Below are 17,245 nucleotides of genomic sequence, written 5' to 3'. Positions count from 1 at the left end.
ACTAAAGATATGTAAAATATAGAATATGAAATTAAATTAGATAGCATATGTTGAGTATTGAGTATTAAATATATGCTAGGTAATTTGGATACCACATCCCTATCATAGAGGTGAGAAAAGTGAGCACAGTATATATTTACATATACCCAGCTTATAAGTAGCAATTTTGATGTTTAAAACCTGCTAAAAAAAACTCTTGAGAACTTGAGAGCCTACGCTCCAAATTATACTGCCTTCAATGACTAGAAAACCAGGGCATGTATACAAGCAAACTGATCTCATCTTAAAATTTAAATAAGAAAAATGCCAAAACAAGCCAAATATTTCATTCTTCATGTCTGCAAACATTTATTTTTAAAAATGCCAACCTACAGAGAAGTTGGAAAATAATCAAAATTAGCACCTATGTAACATATCAGCTAGATTTATCGGGTATTAACCATTTTGCCACATTAGCTTTCTGCCATTGCCAAGCAGTATTTTTCTCTGAATCATTTGAAAGTAACTGTAGACATTTTGAAACACAATCCCAAAATATCTCAGCATGTATATTCTCAAAGGTAGGATATTTTCCTACTTAAATAGCAATTCTTTATCACACCCAAGAACCTTAAACTTGATTTCACAATGTCAAAAACAGTCTGAAACTTGTTAACAGACAAAAGATTGCTGAGTTTCCTTTGGTACACTCAGTGGTACGAGATGGTAAATTTTCTATCAGCTGATCTATTTTATACCACCTATGCTTTATAAAATAGAATAAGTTAACTTACAGATTTTTGTCTGTACAGATGCACATGACTTCTGTCTATTGAAAAAGATAACCGTGACACCTATAGTTTATTGCCCTTGTTTTGTATCTAACCCAGCAATGTGATCTTAATAATCTTTCATTAATTTGCCTATAGAAACTTAGCTCCTCATTTAATCTGTGGCCTAACTTTAAGAGTTTACTGGTTCCTCGCTAATTGATGAGCTAGATAAAATCTTTGACATACATATTTATATTTGTGTCATGTTTTTAACTTCTTAAAAATTATACTTTAATAGTAATCTTCTCTAACATAAGTCCTTATTCAAATTTCTCCAAGTGCTTCAAGAGTATTCTTTATAGTTCTTTATTTGTTTGATTATTTTGACCCATGGTTTGGTTAAGTATACTGTATTAAAATTATTTTACATGCCCCTCTAGTTTCCTTTAATGTGGAAGAACAGTCCCTCCATTTCACCTTTTTTTGTTGTTGTTTTTTATGATATTGACCTTTATTTTTCTTTTAAGTATGCAAGATAATTATGTTCTAGAATGTTCCACCCAAAAGATTTGCCTGAATGTTTAGTCATGATTAAAATCAGGTTAAATTTTGACAAGAATACTGTAGGTGATACTGTGTACTTCCTATTATATGAAACTCACATAATGGCAATGGGCCTTTTTTTTTTAATATGCTAAGTTTAATCATGTGGTTAAAAGGATTTCCAGGATTTCACTGGGTAACCATAGTTGATGGATAACTAGTAACTTGGTTAGTGGGATTTCTCCATTGTAAAGTTACATTTTATTGCATGTATTTATCAAGCTATCTGTGGGTGTTATTTTGGGACTATATACAGACCCTATTCCCCAACAATATTTTAGCCAGTGACTTAGCATGTTCTGAGGATTCTTGCTTGGACCAATTATTACACTGGTATTTGCAGAGTTAATTATTTTATTTTAAAACGTCAGTGTGTATGGGTGCTGGAAATGGTTAAAGGAGCTCAGAATTGGAGTCAAGAGATAAATGTACAGAAGTTCATATACATGTGCATATCTTTCAAATTTCAAAGAATGGTGAACATTTGATTATAAACCTATTTTTGAAAATGGGCTAATAATGCAGGGGCTAAGCCATAAATATGATTGTAAGACTCAATAAAGTATCATTTGATAAAGCTATCAAGAGTTTATAATGAGGCAATATGTGTGACCATAAGCCTAATTTTCCCCATCTGCTATAATTGGAATAATAATAACTACTTAAGGGGCGCCTGGGTGGCTCAGTCAGTTAAGCGTCTGCCTTCGGCTCAGGTCATGATCCCAGGGTCCTGGGATAGAGCCCCGCATCGGGCTCCCTGCAGAGCAGGGAGCCTGCTTCTCCCTCTCCCTCTGCCTCTTCCCCTCCTTGTGTTCCCTCTCTCGCTCTCTCACTCTCTCTTAAATAAATAAATAAAATCTTAAAAAATATATAATACCTCCTTCATAAGACTGTTTTGAGAATTGAGATATTACAGGTAAAGCATAGATCATATTTACTAGCATGTAACAATGATTTTGAAATGTTAGTTATTTTTACTGGACTACATTGTCTTAACCATCATGTGATTTTGTATGTTTAATTTTTTTAAATAACTAATATAAAACAAAGGAATAGATGGAATAAAATCTAGGCTGCTTTCAGATCTTTCTTCCCTATATGCACTGTTTCATTTGGTGGATTTGTTTTCTACTATGTGTTCGGTTTCTTACCTTAAATCCTTTGTTCCTTTTTTTAAATGGCCCACATAAAATCTTTAGAGAAGACTTTCGTTCTTAAAAATTTCATTTAGAGACGATGCAGCAATGGCAACATTACTCTACATATATGGTTATACATTCTGTGATGTCATAAATGTGGCAGGTATAAACAATAAGTACCTAAATGGAAGTCAGTAGTAGTGAGAAAGAAATATAAGAGTAATGATTTCAGGGGTACCTGGGTGGCTCAGTTGGTTAAGTGTCCAACTCTTGATTTCAGCTCAGGTCATGATCTCGGGGTCATGAGATCAAGCCCCGTGTGGGGTTCCATGCTTAGCAGAGAATCTGCTCATGACTCTCTCTCTCCCTCTCCCCCACCCACACTCTCTCTCAAATAAATAAATCTTTAAAACAAAGAGTAATGATTTTAGGAGCATGTATAGAAAATTAAATAAATAAGAATTATTAAAATATTTCACGTTTGTAAAACGTGGTATTTCGTTTGGAGGTTAGAAAAGCAGTTTTTTATTCTTTATATTTGTCTTGAAAAAAAAAGTACTTGATAGTCAGAAATGGAAGTTTGCTTTGTGCACTGAAAATGTAACTGCATGCGCTTTGTGTGTGTGTGTGTGTGTGTGTGTGTGTGTGTGTTGGGAGAAAGCTGTATAACGTCTTTACTAAGAACAGTGTTTTTAAATGTAAACAAGCTTCCTTAAACTTTGAATCATCCCTCTCTGGGTCACTATAGCCTGAGGAAGTGTCATTGCATAAAGTATCTCAACCATAGGGTTTGCTTCTGTTTATATTTTGAGTTAAAATGGAAGAAGTCATGGAAATAGTTTAGGAACTTTAAAAATCCTTCATAGACAAATAAAAAGGCTTGCTTTAAAATAACTGACCCAGTCTAATCTTTACACCACTTAGAGCACAACTACAAAGATGGCTCATCAGGAAAGGCTAAAGGGAATATGCTGATGTTTCTTTGTAAAGGATCTAGCTCTTGTTTTATTTGCCTCTTACTTTGAACCATTTCTATATCAAAGTCATGTCTAGTAATGAAAGAGCTTTGGGGGGATTTCTGACTGACAGGTACCATTACTAATAAATTGCCTCAGAATGTAAAAATGTGACCCCTCAGGTGGTTCAACCACATTGTTTGCAAACTGTGACTAAGTATCGAATTCCAGCTTTTCTCCTAAGCACGCACCATGGAACAATACAGTTGTACTCTTTAGTGCTTTGGCACTGATTGTGTAGGTCATAATTAGGGATTCAGCTGGGGATGAATGGAGAAGAATGTGGTTGTGCAATTGGCTGTAACCAATCTGACCCTGCTTGATCCTTACTCCTGGACAACCTGTGACCCCCTGTAGCCTCTTGCAGGATCCATGTACGCGGTTAGCACTACCCCTCCCCACCAACCTTTTCATCAGTAGGCTTTTCAAGCCATTACTTTGCTTTGTAGCCTTATCGAGGCGTATGTTCTGAGTGATGATAAATAGCATTTAGGAGTTCAAAGTTTGCCCGACACAGTAAAAAAAGTCACAATGGGTTTCTTAAGAAAGAAGGCAAGAAATGTTGTTGAACTTTATAGAAATCATGCATTTTAAAAATAAGCACATATTTGACTTAGGGAAGAACCACAAGAGAATGGAGAAATGGGGAGAGAGATACAAGGTGCCTATTTTATAGAATCTATTATATTGCTAGGATTCAATTTCACAGATTTTACTGAATCCATCAAGATCCCGTTTACAGGTGGTCCATGACCTTTTGTTGAAAGAAGGAAGAAAACAAACCTGAATCTAAAATATTGTCTTTCTTAATCCAGCTCTTTGTTGTTTGCACAAAAAAAAAAAATCAGAAAATTTCTCAATATCTATAGGAAAAAACAAGATTTTTCAATGGAATTTTTACGTATCCTTTAAAATGTAAAAAGTTTAATAAATTTGAGCCCATTTACTTTTCCCACCTGTTTTGTTATAAAAGTAGAATCAAGGATATATCATACACACATGTCAATATTTTAAGAAATACTGTTAATGTTAGTAGTCTATTTTTTCAAATAGGCTTAATACGAAAGACCAATTTGGCTGTACTTTGGAAGCACCATAATGGAAATAACAGAACAGAGAGTCAATGATTCATAGTAATTAGGGAGCAAGGGAGATCTAGCATTCTAATATCCCTGCAAGATAAATTATTTCTGACGATTAGATGTCTGATTACATCCCACTCAAGTTTATGCTCCAGTAACAGTGCTTTGTGCTTTATCCCTTAAATATGTTTAGTTGTTAAAATAGAAGTGCATAACCGCAATCACCTTACAATATTATAAAAAAATCCAAGTAGACCCCTACCATTTTTTTCCCCTATTCCTATTCCTATTCCAGAGATCAAGTATCACATAAGGAAGATGGCTGTCTCTACACCTCTACTGATGTTTCTGAGATACAGTTAACTTTTTCTCCTAAACACACACTTACACAGACACACACAAATGCACATGCATGCAAACATTTTTTGATATACTGACTTACTTCAAGTCTATAACCTTCTCTTAAATCTTAAGATTTGAGAGCCATGAAAAGTTATACCCTCTAAGAAAAGCTAGGAGAAATTCCATTTGGTAGTTGCCACTGTGTCAATATAAAGCTATTTTTTGAGCTGCAGATATCCTGGGAAAATAGTCAAATGGCTTTTAAGAGACCAAGTGTGAAGAAACAAATACTTTTGAATGCTTTAAAGGCATGGGGTTAAATGCTCCCCCAAGCAATTTGCCATTTCCGTGTTAATTCAGTTTGTAGAAACATATAATTAGAAACTCTAATACCTGCATTTTTCTTCCCTTTATGAGAAAAACATGTGCTAGTGCACAGAGCAATGGATACACTGGGAAGGGAACCCTTTGTAGGGTGGCTTTATATCTCCTGCTGAAAAGCCGCAACTACGTTTCCAGCAGAAAACAAAGCAAAATAACACTTTATTCCTTTATTGGAAACTAGCACCCCTCCTTAAAACTAAAATTGGTGCTTTCATGTAGCATTAGTTATTTTCTTCTTTACAGGTGTTGAACAAAGTAGCCTGGGGAGTATGCAATCTGGGCTGGGAATTAAATCCAGGTTGCTTGCTTAACAGCATAATGCATTACCATATAGGCACTGGTTGACATTAAAAGAATGCCTTTTATCTTGAAAATTACAAAAGAAAAATGCCCTCTGATGAATAACTACAATCACTGCTTGTAAAGAAAAAATATGGTGTGTGTAGTTATATGTATATACACATGCACACACACACATATATAATATATAGTATGCACGCGTGTTAGGGAATAAAAATATAATGATTCATGTGAATTTGTGTTTTCCCTTAAATAGCAAACAATTGGTCATATAATACAAAAAAGATAACATTAGTTTTATTGTCACTGATTCTTATGGGAGGCTAAAGTAGTATTTAACAGTCATTGTATTCATTTATTTTGGCTTTCCCAGTGTGAAAATTGTCTTTAAAATCAATTTATTATATAATTAATGCTACTCCCTAATGTGATCTGTATTATTCTTTCCAAACACAAAAAAATTTTTGAGAGAAAAGTATAATATTTATATTTCTTTAATGATATTAAAACTCCTGTATTTTATACCTTATAACCAAAGAAACTTGGGATCCGGTGTATGATTCTCTGAGAAATAAAATTCTTACCTAATTGTAGTAGTTTCTCTCTAAATTCATTTTTTCAAAGATGCCAGTTTCCACAAATTATATTCCATTTTATAATTTTTTTCACCTAACTTATTTGGTCCAAGAATGCCAGTGATTCAGAAAATATATTTGCCTTCTTTTTCTCATTTGGGAACAGTTAAATCCAGCACACACAAAAATAGATTTTTTTTCTTCTAATTCAAGAAGAATTTAAACAATAGGTGTTTTCTATCCATGGGTAAGCAAATGAGTTCCACGGAAGAGAACAATCTTCTGACCATGAATTTCAAGTAAATGCTAAGTTGAATGTTAATAATGCCACAATCACTACCCCTCAAAGTTTTGATTTAAAAACATTTGGACCTGGGGCGCTTGGGTGGTGCAGTTGGTTAAGGGTCCGATTCTTGGTTTCATCTCAGATCGTGATCTCAGGGGTTCGTGAGATCTAGCAGGTGTCAGGCTCCAGGCTCAGCAGGAAGTCTTGAGATTCTCTCTCCCTCTACCTCTCCTGCTCATGCGCACTCTCTCTCTCTCTCTCTAAAAATAAGTAAATAAATCTTTAATAAAAATAAAAACATTTGGACAGTTGTAAAATGCCAAGGAAGTAACATGAAAGGGTCTGATGTGAAAGGTGCCCTTGGGATTTGTGTGGCGTGGCAGACCCAGGATGACAGAATTTAGAGGGATGCAGGAGTAAAACAGTTCATTGGACTGTCAGGCAACTGTGATTTTAAAGTAAGGAACTGAGAAAGGAGGGAGATGTGCCTGAAATGTGTGGTACCTCTGAAATAGAGAGAAAACATTTTTCCAAGAAGTGAGTTGTCAGAAATGTCATAGGCCACAGTGATGTTAATCAGGACAAAAAGTGAGAAAAAGGTACCAGATTTATTTATGTTAAATGAAACAGTATAAAGCCCTTGTTATAGGTTCTGGGACATGGTAGGCACATAATAAATAGTAGCTATTATTACTTTCAATAAGGAGGGATGGGATGAAAGCCTAAAAGACTGGATAGATAGGAAAGTTGAGGAAGTGGCTGGATTAAACATGCTTGAAAGTTGAGAGACAGGAATTGAAAATGAATTTGCAGTCAACCATGTCTTTTGGTTGTTTTGTTAGTTTGCTCATTTTTACTTTCCAAATAACTAGGCTAGGCTACCATAGTGCCAAACACTAGGTAGTCATCTGAAAAAGTAAATTGAATAAGACATGAGTCAGCTAGCCTAGTGTTTGGCATACAAAAATGCAAAGAGGGAACAATCGTTTTGTTTACCATATGCCATGCCCAGTTTCATAAGCTTTGCATGATTTATCTCACTTAATTATCACAAAACCTCATGGGCTAAGTGCCACTCTACCAGAGATGGCCTATCATTCCAATATGTAGATTTACATATAAGGAAATGAAACTCCATAAGGACTTTCTCAGTGTTACTCACCTAGAGGGTTTTGTCTGACTCCTCTCCACAACGCCACATTATGTGTCCAACGCATGCTGTGCCCATGGTACCTATGAAATAAAAAGGAAAGAAATTCATGGAGAGTACTCTGGCAAAATTACAGTAATTTCAGAAAAGTGCTAGAAGTTTCAATGAAAAAGAAACTCTCAATAAGTGTTTATTGAGCAGTTGACATACTTTTCACACACTTCATTTTTCTGTATACTATACATTTAATTGGAACTAGACAATTTAAGTAACAAGATAAAGGTAGATTATTATTTGATATTACAAGCGTATAGAAATGCTGTGGCTTTGTATCATTTTGAATTTCTGGCCTGGTGTTTTAGTATGCCTTTAAAAACTTTCATTACAAACTTGGAAATGTAAATCAGTATTTTGAAATCTCAAACAATAACCATATTTTTGTGTTTTTTTTTTTTTTGCAAAAGAATATATATGTCATATTGTCATTTATATAACTAACTGGACACAGAGCATGAAATCCTACACCTTTTGTTACCTTATGTTGGACAATGATATAAAGGTGTCATCAAAATCATCAATGAAGGCATGATCAAAAATTAACACATGCTACTTATTTATTAACTCCTAGTATCCTGCTAAGAATTTTGACCTTATTTCATACCTGATGAAGTAAATAATGCCTTGACAAGGAAACAGAGGATTAAAGTATGGGTCCCAGATAACCTCTCTAAGGCAAGAAAATAAAATAAAGAATATAAACATAGAAAAGAGAGAAATAAAACTTTTATTATGTTTTTATGATTTCTTCTTACATGTCAAACATTCAAACAGGAATGCTTTCTAGCTACGGATACTTCAGCCTTTGAAAGTTTCCTTAATGAGAGTCAGTTGGTAGGTTAATTTCTTCACATTTTGTTTTCCTGAAAACAATTTTTTTTTCACTTGCTTCTTGAAGGAAAGTAGTTCTAGGTATAGAATTTTAAGTTAAACAGTTACTTTCTTTCAATACTGAAAATATTAGGACAGTGCCTCCAACTTCCGTTGTTGCTGTTGAGTCTATTGCCGTTCCTTTACAAAGGGCATATCTTTTCTCTCTTGCCATTTCTAATATTTTTTGTCTTTAATGTTCTATTACTATTTTATATGATTGTAATTACTGGTCTAGGACTACTATACATTGTATTGCTGTATCTTTCTCATAAGGTTTTTTCATTAACGCTTTGTAATTTCTTACTCTTCCAGAATAAAAAGTTGGATGTCTTTCATTTATAGATTTATATTTATAACTTCATAATTATATCTAAAAATTCATGATTATATTTTTCTTTTCAAATATTGCCTTTTACCTATTTTTCTTTTTACTCTGGAATTTCAGTTAGACATATATCAGCCTTCTTCAATTCATCTTCTATGTCTCATACCACTGGTTGATATTTTAACTCCCAAATGCCTCATCAATATTTTCTTTAGTTTTATTTTCCAGTTCTTCCTTCCACCTGGATGTGCTGAATTTTTCACTTGACTTTCTTCATCTCTAAAACTTTGATTAGATTCTTTTTTAAATTTCCACAGACATAAAGTCTCTTGATGCTCACTCAGATTTTCAAACTTACTTTTTTCCCTGAAATTTATAAAGTATGCTTGTTTAAATTTCTGTCTTATACATCTACTACACGGTATCTCCACAAGTATACTTGTACTAGTTTTCACTTGTAGGTACATTTCTCCCCTTGGCTTTTATCTGTGTCTATGAGTTCTGAATTGAAGTTAAGATTCTTTAGTGTAGGTTTTGCATTTACCTCTGTCAGTTGCTTGGGGGTTCACCCCACCAAATAAATTGTGTAAAGTTGAGGAGAAAATCTACATGAAGACCAGATTATGGTTATGAATTCCCAAAGGACATTTTTCCCCTTCACACAACACCAGGGACATAAGGAAGTTTATTTACTGTCCCTTTTGCTGTGGGTTTATTGCAGGTGCCATCTCTCAGGAACCTTGGATTCTGGAGCAATCTCCCACCATTTACTGTACTTTAAGGCATACCTAAGGCTTTGTCTTGCATCTTGTGGACCCTGAACAGCCATCAAAATGGACACTTAACATACCCTGGATTTGGTGCATCATTGTAAGGTTAAAAACTGGCATTTAAGTGCACCTAGGTCCTAGGGTTCCACTTTTATTGTTTTTGAGCCTCTACAGATTTTTACATTTACTTTATCAAAAGACATTTAAAAAGATACTTGTTACATTTTATATACTTTCATTTGTTTTCATTGAGAGATCCATTTGCAGTTTTGTCTGCTAATTGCTACCAATAAAAATTCTATTTGTGCTCTTTTCAAAACTCTGATTACATATGCTTTCTTTTATTATATGTCAATGTTGCTTTTCTATATTTTAAAGGTGTAGGTTTTAGTTTTTAAGTTTTTTATTTGTTGCTTCAGTCACCTGTCAGCTTTCATTCTGATTCTGAGGCTTTTGTTAGAACTGATACAAAAGACAAATTAATGTTGAGGTAACATATTCATGAAGTCAGCTTCTAGAATTCTATAGAAAACTGGTATCCTATGAATTATAACACAGAAATAACATCCCAGTTTTACCTGAACTTTTCATTAAAGATTGGCAAATAAATGCACAGAGTGCTGTGACCTGTTGATTCCATATTAAAATCTTTCTTAACATGAAACAGTCTAGAATTTCCTGATTTCCCAAATTGCATGGTAAATATAGGGGTAAGACTGAGTTAATAATCTCTCACTACTTAATCAGTTAAAAATGTTTCAAACTGTAAGGAACAACAACAACAAAAAAACTGTAAGAAGTGGAAAAAAAAAAAAAGGATCAACACTGTCTTCACAATATAATGGCATTTGTTTATTTGAAAAGATGCCTAGAGGTAGATTTCATGTTTCATGGATCATCCAGCAAGTAAATAATACAACAAACAAAACTATTTTCTGATTCTTAGTATGTTGACTATTTGTCCTAATTATTCTTGTGTCTTGGCTACAGATGGTTTCCATAGCTCAAGGAATCACAGTTGCAAGGCAGAAACAAAGGGCAAGGAGTGCTACCAGCCAGTTATTTTCTTCTGCCTGTTTCTTTTCAGCAAATTGTTTTTCAAACAAGACCCCAGTAAAATTATTTTTAGGTTGCTTTAGTCAGACATGGGCCACATGACTATTTCTGGCTTCACAAAAACTAGAAGAATGAGAATCTTTTGGGAGTTGACAAGGGGGAAGAAGTTGGGGGTTGGAAGGTGGGATGCAAACTAATGGTATCTATCATAGTTCCACCAATGGCTATTCAACATCCATACCCATTTTACATGGGAGATATTCACCTCCCTCACAAAGGAAACCACCCCAAAGGCTCATCCATTTATTGCATATGGCACTTTTTCTATAATACCCAAGTGATATGCATTACTCTCTGCCTTTATATGTGACTACTCATGGTCTAGAGATTCTTAGTTAAAGCAGAAGGCATTTGCCTTTAACACACACACAACAGACAGTTGTGGAGAAGAAATGCGATACCTTAATTATTCATTTTAAATGTGAACAATTGGAGGGGTGCCAGGCTGGCTCAGTCGGTAGAGCATAGGACTCTTGACCTTGGGGTCGTGAGTTCGAGCCTGATGTTGGGCATTGAGATTCCTTAAAAAAATTTATTAAATGTGAACAATTGGAAACACACATCAGTTGCTGTTGAAATCATGTGTCTTACCCTGTTGGATAGCAAAGGCAGGAAATCCTATCCTGGCAGTGAAGTAAGCTTCCTGATTAGCCGATCACTCTGTCCTCATTTCTGTTCCAAAACCTTTAGATCTATTACTGAGAGAGGAGCTTTTCTTTTTGTTTTCCTTTCCCTCCACATCTGAATTGAATGTTGGGGAAGATGTTCCTCCTGGAGGAGCCACTGTGTTAGCATCCTTCTCTCCTTTGATGATAGTTTGGAGCCCCAGAGATTTCCACAGATGTTTCCAAGCCAGATAGATTATTTTATTAGTGGCATATTTCCCTCAAGTTTTGGTTCTAATCTGTTTGCTTTTAATCAATTCCATGCTTCTGTCACTGTGGTCAAAATTAATTGTTTAAACATAATCTTGAAACTATGATAGAGTAGGCATAGCTTGCCCTTGAGTTTCTACTAGAGGGTTTTGTCCCCTTGCAGAGAGGTACTGGGAAGAGTCTGAGGCACCTCCTTACCGTATCTCCCAGTAAGACTGATGTGCATGCCTGCTGGCACTTACACCAGCTTCAAGTAGGCAAACAGAAGTTGGCTTTTCTAACCCTGTCAAGCTCCAAATTATGAGAGTGAACTCTCAGGCCAGATTGCCAGCCACAGGCAGATTGCCTGGCTTCAAAGAGTAACTAAACACAGGCCAGCATCCTGAGTTTTAACTACTCATCCCACCAATAGTTCAGCCCCTGCTAGCACACTGTCTCCATCCCAGAGTGGTTCAAACAACAGTTTGAGCAAAAGTTTCACCAAATCTTCGCAAGAGTGTCTAAAAGTCAGGAGTATCTAAAAATCAGGTTTCTGGTTCTTCATCCTCTTACCCACAATACCACCTTTAGAGGCTCAGGCATCAACCCACTTTTGTGGCTCTGTTTAAGATAAATTTTGGCACTCACTGATGGCTTAGAAACCTTAGATGACGCAATACCTCTGCATTAGAATGTCTATCTACTTAATTGTTATCTTAACTGTCACACGTGCTGAGTCAAGTAGCACCTCAGGGAGAAAAGGGAGAAAACAACAGAAAACTGGAGAGCGTTCTTACAAGCTGTATTTGTGACCAGAAAGACCATTTTTTATTTCTAGGAGTAAAGGAGTTAATACTCCAGACATCACTGAAATTGACCCAGCAGTTGGTTCCCAGCTGTTACAATGATAATAATTCTTGAATACCACCAGCTTTTTTCAGTTAGCTCGATATATGAAAAGTATCAATAAAAAAATCTTGTTCTGTCAGACGTGCAAGAGGGTTCCTACCACAATGGCATTGGGACTGGAAGGAGCTGTACAAGTTTCAGTGTTACTTCCAAGACAATCAGTGGCTGTACTTGGCCTTATAAATGTAAGGTGTCTCAGGAACACTCTAGCCTATGTAAGTGTTATATTTATATTTTGCTTTATGCAGATAATACTTGTGGCTGTTACTTTGGTACAAAATAATCGTGATAACCTGAGTTTAATATGTCAACAGAGAGAATAGGATGAACAAAAAGGGTTAGGAAATCACCTGTGTCTTTTTCATCTCACCTCACATAGGCAGTGTCCAGTTATATCAATTACTGAGTGTCCTTGAATGTATTTTAAATATTTCCTCTCTTTCTTTCTCTTTCCATCTCTCTCTTTTGGTTTAAAAGTTTTTGTATGCCTACAGTTATATCAGTTCTGTTTAAAGCATAAACATTCCTTCATCCTGATCCCATACAAGTTTATTAACATTTTTAAAAAATACTGTTGTTGGCATATGGCAACAGGAAAATAGGTGGAATACAGTTTCATTCAAGCACGCGCAATTTTTTTTCTTTACCATGGTGACTAAAGTTTCTAAGTAGAATTACTTAGCTAAACAATGGATCTTAGGTTATGCATAGGAAAGGTATCTCCAATCTGTATTCAGCAGGTATGTTTAGGATCTCTGTACAGTTTTATTAAATTTGACATATTAATGTTGCCAAGACTTTGGAGATTTGTGAATTGTTTTCTTACCAGCCTGGGCTAGACTACTCAGAGGCCAGGTGTGCACCGTTGAGTTACACAATTACATACTTGAAAATCAAAAGGGGGAAATGAAACCATAAAAGCTGCAGAGACAGGAAAGCCAAATGCACTCTCAGGGCGCATCATTACATACTTGAGACTAGCAAAATAGGCCTTTCTTCTGTAAACAGTGGGTAGAAAAATCAGAGAGCACATCACATTGGCACGTGGGGAGAGACACAGAGAGATTAGATTCACTTCAGCAATTTTCTACCAGAGTGGAGCACTTCCAACATAACTGGAAAGTCAAAGCCAAGATAAGCTTTGATCCTTTGTTATCTCATCAAGAAAACTTATGCAGTGTGTTTTTTCTTCACTTGATTTGGTGTTTGACAGACAGAAAGTAGCTTTCTTTGCAGAGAACTTCACCACCAATGTGTCTAATCCCCACAACGTGAAACATAGAATCGGGGACCTGAGTCTTACTTCTTTCTCCTCATAATATCTCCTTTTTGTAAAGTGTTCCTTGTTCCTTCTTCCTTTGTAATTATAAAGAGTGATTTTGATTTTGGTACCTCAGATTGCTATCCATGATCCTAACAGTAAGGAAATACTCCAATTAACTTTCATACTTTTATTTTCCTAATCATATTAATGAAGCTTTGTGTCTATATAAACCTTGGGGGAAGAGAAGAAATTGGGAAGTTTTCTTTGGATGATAAGATGGCACTTCAGGGAAAGTCCTGGGCCTCTTATCAGAAGCTAAATGTTCCTCAGATGCTATATCCCTCTAATAACCTACTGGCTACCAGAAACTTATGTATGTTTCTCTTATTTGTGCCTCCATTCCTGGGGATTAGTCTAGTTTCAGCACATAGAGAAGAAATGAAAGAATATTCAGTTTTACTTCATATTTCCTATTATATAAAGTTGGAGAAAGAAATGGTAAGAATTCTATGGTTTGGTTATCTGGATATAGAGGTGGCTGTATAAAATTAAGATATTGAAAATTAAGCCAAAGAAATTTTCTAGAATCCTTTTCATGATAGTTTTAAGCATAATTGACAGTACACTCAACCTTTGGCCTAAAAACATGAAAGAAAATGTGCTAAAAACAGTACAGATTCAGGAGGAATTGTCTTTTAATTCTTTTAGTCTTCAAAAGGCACACAACAATTTCCACCCCTTTTTAAAGAGAAGTATAGAAGCAGTAAGGTTATGGTTACTTAACTACCAACTTCCCTGAAAACATCTAAATCCAAGACAGCTTAAGAACCAGGTAAATGTTTTGGAAAAGCTTTTTAAGCTCAGGTTTCTTACATGAGCTAAGAACCCACCTGTCAACTAAGAGCCTTTTCCAGAGACATTGAAATTCAAATGTTTTGAGATCAGGAAAAGTCTGTTCATTGATATTTGTTGGAGGTGGTGGTGGTGGTGGTAGGTTTTTGTTTTTGGGGGGTTTTTGTCCTGGTGTAGAGTAAAGGTATCCTCTACCACAAGAAAATCCTTTAACATAGGAAATGAATTGAGTTCTATCTTCTATCTGTGTTTACCCTGATTCATTTAATGAGGTTATTTCCATTGTGCACAGGTGATAAACTTATCTCACGTGGTTTTTATACAACAGCCTGGAATAGCGAGCCCTGAAGAGCAACATCTAATGGTATCATTAAAATGATCGTAAACATGCCTGTTATGGCAGATGTGAGCTTTCTTTTCTGTTGATATACATTCAAATTGTTTGGTAAGATCAAACAAACAGACTTTTAATATGTCAGACGTGTCTACATTCTAGCAGGTTCTGTTTTTAAAGAGATCTGTTTCTTTAGAAGTTAAGAAGGCTATAAAAGAGCCAGACTCGAAATCAGATTCAAAGTCAAAACTCATTTTCTCTGATTAGAGCAGAATTCTCTGTATCTGTATCATTTGGTCAACAGTTTCCAAGGAAAAGAGATCAAGCAGAATAATATCGCAGGTATTAAAATAAAATGGTGGAGGCGAGTATGTCTTTTAATTAACATCAGTTAGGCTTTGGCCAAAACAAAATTAAATATTTTCAGTCATTAAATTTACTCTGTCTTTCTCCTAACCCTTTTAACCTCTTCATGACCATCCTTTTCCGCAGTTTATTAGTTTTCTTAGAATAGCGTCTCATGGGTTCTAATTTTCAGATCACTTTTAAAATTAATTCTAGGAAAGCTGGTTAAGTTTGAAGTTCTCAAGCAAAAACGTGGCTTTATTTTTTTCTAGCAACAGAAGAATTAGGTATCTCTGGCAAGTTCCACTAATGTGATTTTTAAATATTAGCAGAAACTTGTAGATTAAATATCTATAGTGTGTGTGTGTATATATATATATATATTATTTGTATGGAAGTGGAAAAATCACAACTAGTGTTTCCCAATTAAAGCTAATAATCATCAATTATTTCATAGGTGTATGAAGTACATCTGGTATTTTATACAGATTATCTCATTTAACCTCTCTAGGCCCAAAATCACAAGAGCTAATAAATGCGGATTGTCTAAAAAGAAAAAAAAAACCCACACTCTTAACCATTAGAATACCTGTTTTTTTTTTTTTTCTTTTTCCATTTGAGATAGTGTTAGCTACAGAAACTTCTATTTTATTATTTATTTTTTAAAAGATTTTATTTACGGGCGCCTGGGTGGCTCAGTTGGTTAAGCGACTGCCTTCGGCTCAGGTCATGATCCTGGAGTCCCGGGATCGGGTCCCGCATCGGGCTCCCTGCTCGGCAGGGAGTCTGCTTCTCCCTCTGACCCTCTCCCCTCTCATGCTGTCTCTCTATCTCATTCTCTCTCTCAAATAAATAAATAAAATCTTTAAAAAAAAATAAAAAAAATTAAAAGATTTTATTTACTTATTCATTTGAGAGAGAGCGCATGAGCAGGGGGAGGGGCGGAGGGAAAGGGAGAGAGGGAATCCCAAGCAGCTTCCATGCCCAGCAGTGTTCAGCCACATGCGGGGTTCGGTCTCACAACCCTGAGATCACAACCTGAGCCAAAAACAAGAGTTGGACACGTAACCCACTGAGCCACCCAGGTGCTCCCAGCCCAGAAACTTCTATTTTAAAATAGGTAAATACAATGTTATTTCTCCACAATGGGGTTGGGGTAGTTTCCTCTCTTGTGGCCGAGTGCGAAATTTCACCAGTAGTCCATTTTCTCCCCTACATTTATGTGTACTCTTATACTTATTTTGAACCACAAGACTCTTTTGGAGAATAACATATGAGAAGATATATCATGCAACTCATTTCTGGGCTAAAATTGTGAAAATCTCAGGCACCACTCTCCAGTCTCTCTCTTCCTCTGTTGAGTACCTTGTAGTCCTTGTATTGTGGACCCCAAACATCGAAACAGCGTGGATTACTGATTTGCTTCCAGGAGAGCAATACCCACAGAATTGCTCAAATACGTATTGGATTCAGAATGAAGCAGAAATCAGCCTTTGCTTTCCTGACCACTGAGATGTAGGCATTGTTTGTTCCTATCTAATCTGTCCTATGTATAGTGTCTGTCTTAAGTAGCCGATGTTGGTTATTGTAGAAATTGGTGCCAAAAGTGAGATAATGTCTAAAAAACCCTAATTATCAGCCCACCAATTCAGTGATGGGCGAGCAGAGGGAGAACTGATAGAGGCTTTTGAAAGATGGAGATTCCTTTCATATAATTGCAAAACACTGGGTTGATGTGAGCAGCAGCTCGTGTACCTAACAAAGTTGTGACTCTGTTTTGAAAGTGGGATGTTAATACTGTGTACGATTTGCTATTAACTCTGTTTGCCAAGGCATAAAAGAAATAAATGGACTCAGACGAGAATTGGCTACTTTGCAAGCAGAAGTGGAAGAGGTAGTGAGACTCTAATACAGAGC

General features: G+C 35.7%; 1 protein-coding gene and 1 long non-coding RNA gene across 2 annotated transcripts in view; one reads left to right on the top strand and one right to left on the bottom strand.

The window, feature by feature from the left end:
- LOC113911871 overlaps positions 1–2,609 on the bottom strand; it is a 34,155-nt gene extending 31,546 nt beyond the window's left edge. Inside the window, exon 1 of the long non-coding RNA XR_003516612.1 lies at positions 2,507–2,609. This is a non-coding gene — a long non-coding RNA (uncharacterized LOC113911871). The remainder of the gene's footprint in view (positions 1–2,506) is intronic.
- SEMA3A (semaphorin 3A) overlaps positions 1–17,245 on the top strand; it is a 463,873-nt gene that overhangs the window by 54,250 nt on the left and 392,378 nt on the right. The gene's annotated exons all lie outside the window — the stretch shown is intronic.

The sequence above is a fragment of the Zalophus californianus genome, chromosome 12 (assembly GCF_009762305.2).
Source record: "Zalophus californianus isolate mZalCal1 chromosome 12, mZalCal1.pri.v2, whole genome shotgun sequence".
NCBI classification, from domain to species: domain Eukaryota; kingdom Metazoa; phylum Chordata; class Mammalia; order Carnivora; family Otariidae; genus Zalophus; species Zalophus californianus.
Note: the sequence above shows the minus strand (reverse complement) of the source record. Positions and strands in the feature narration are given on the sequence as shown.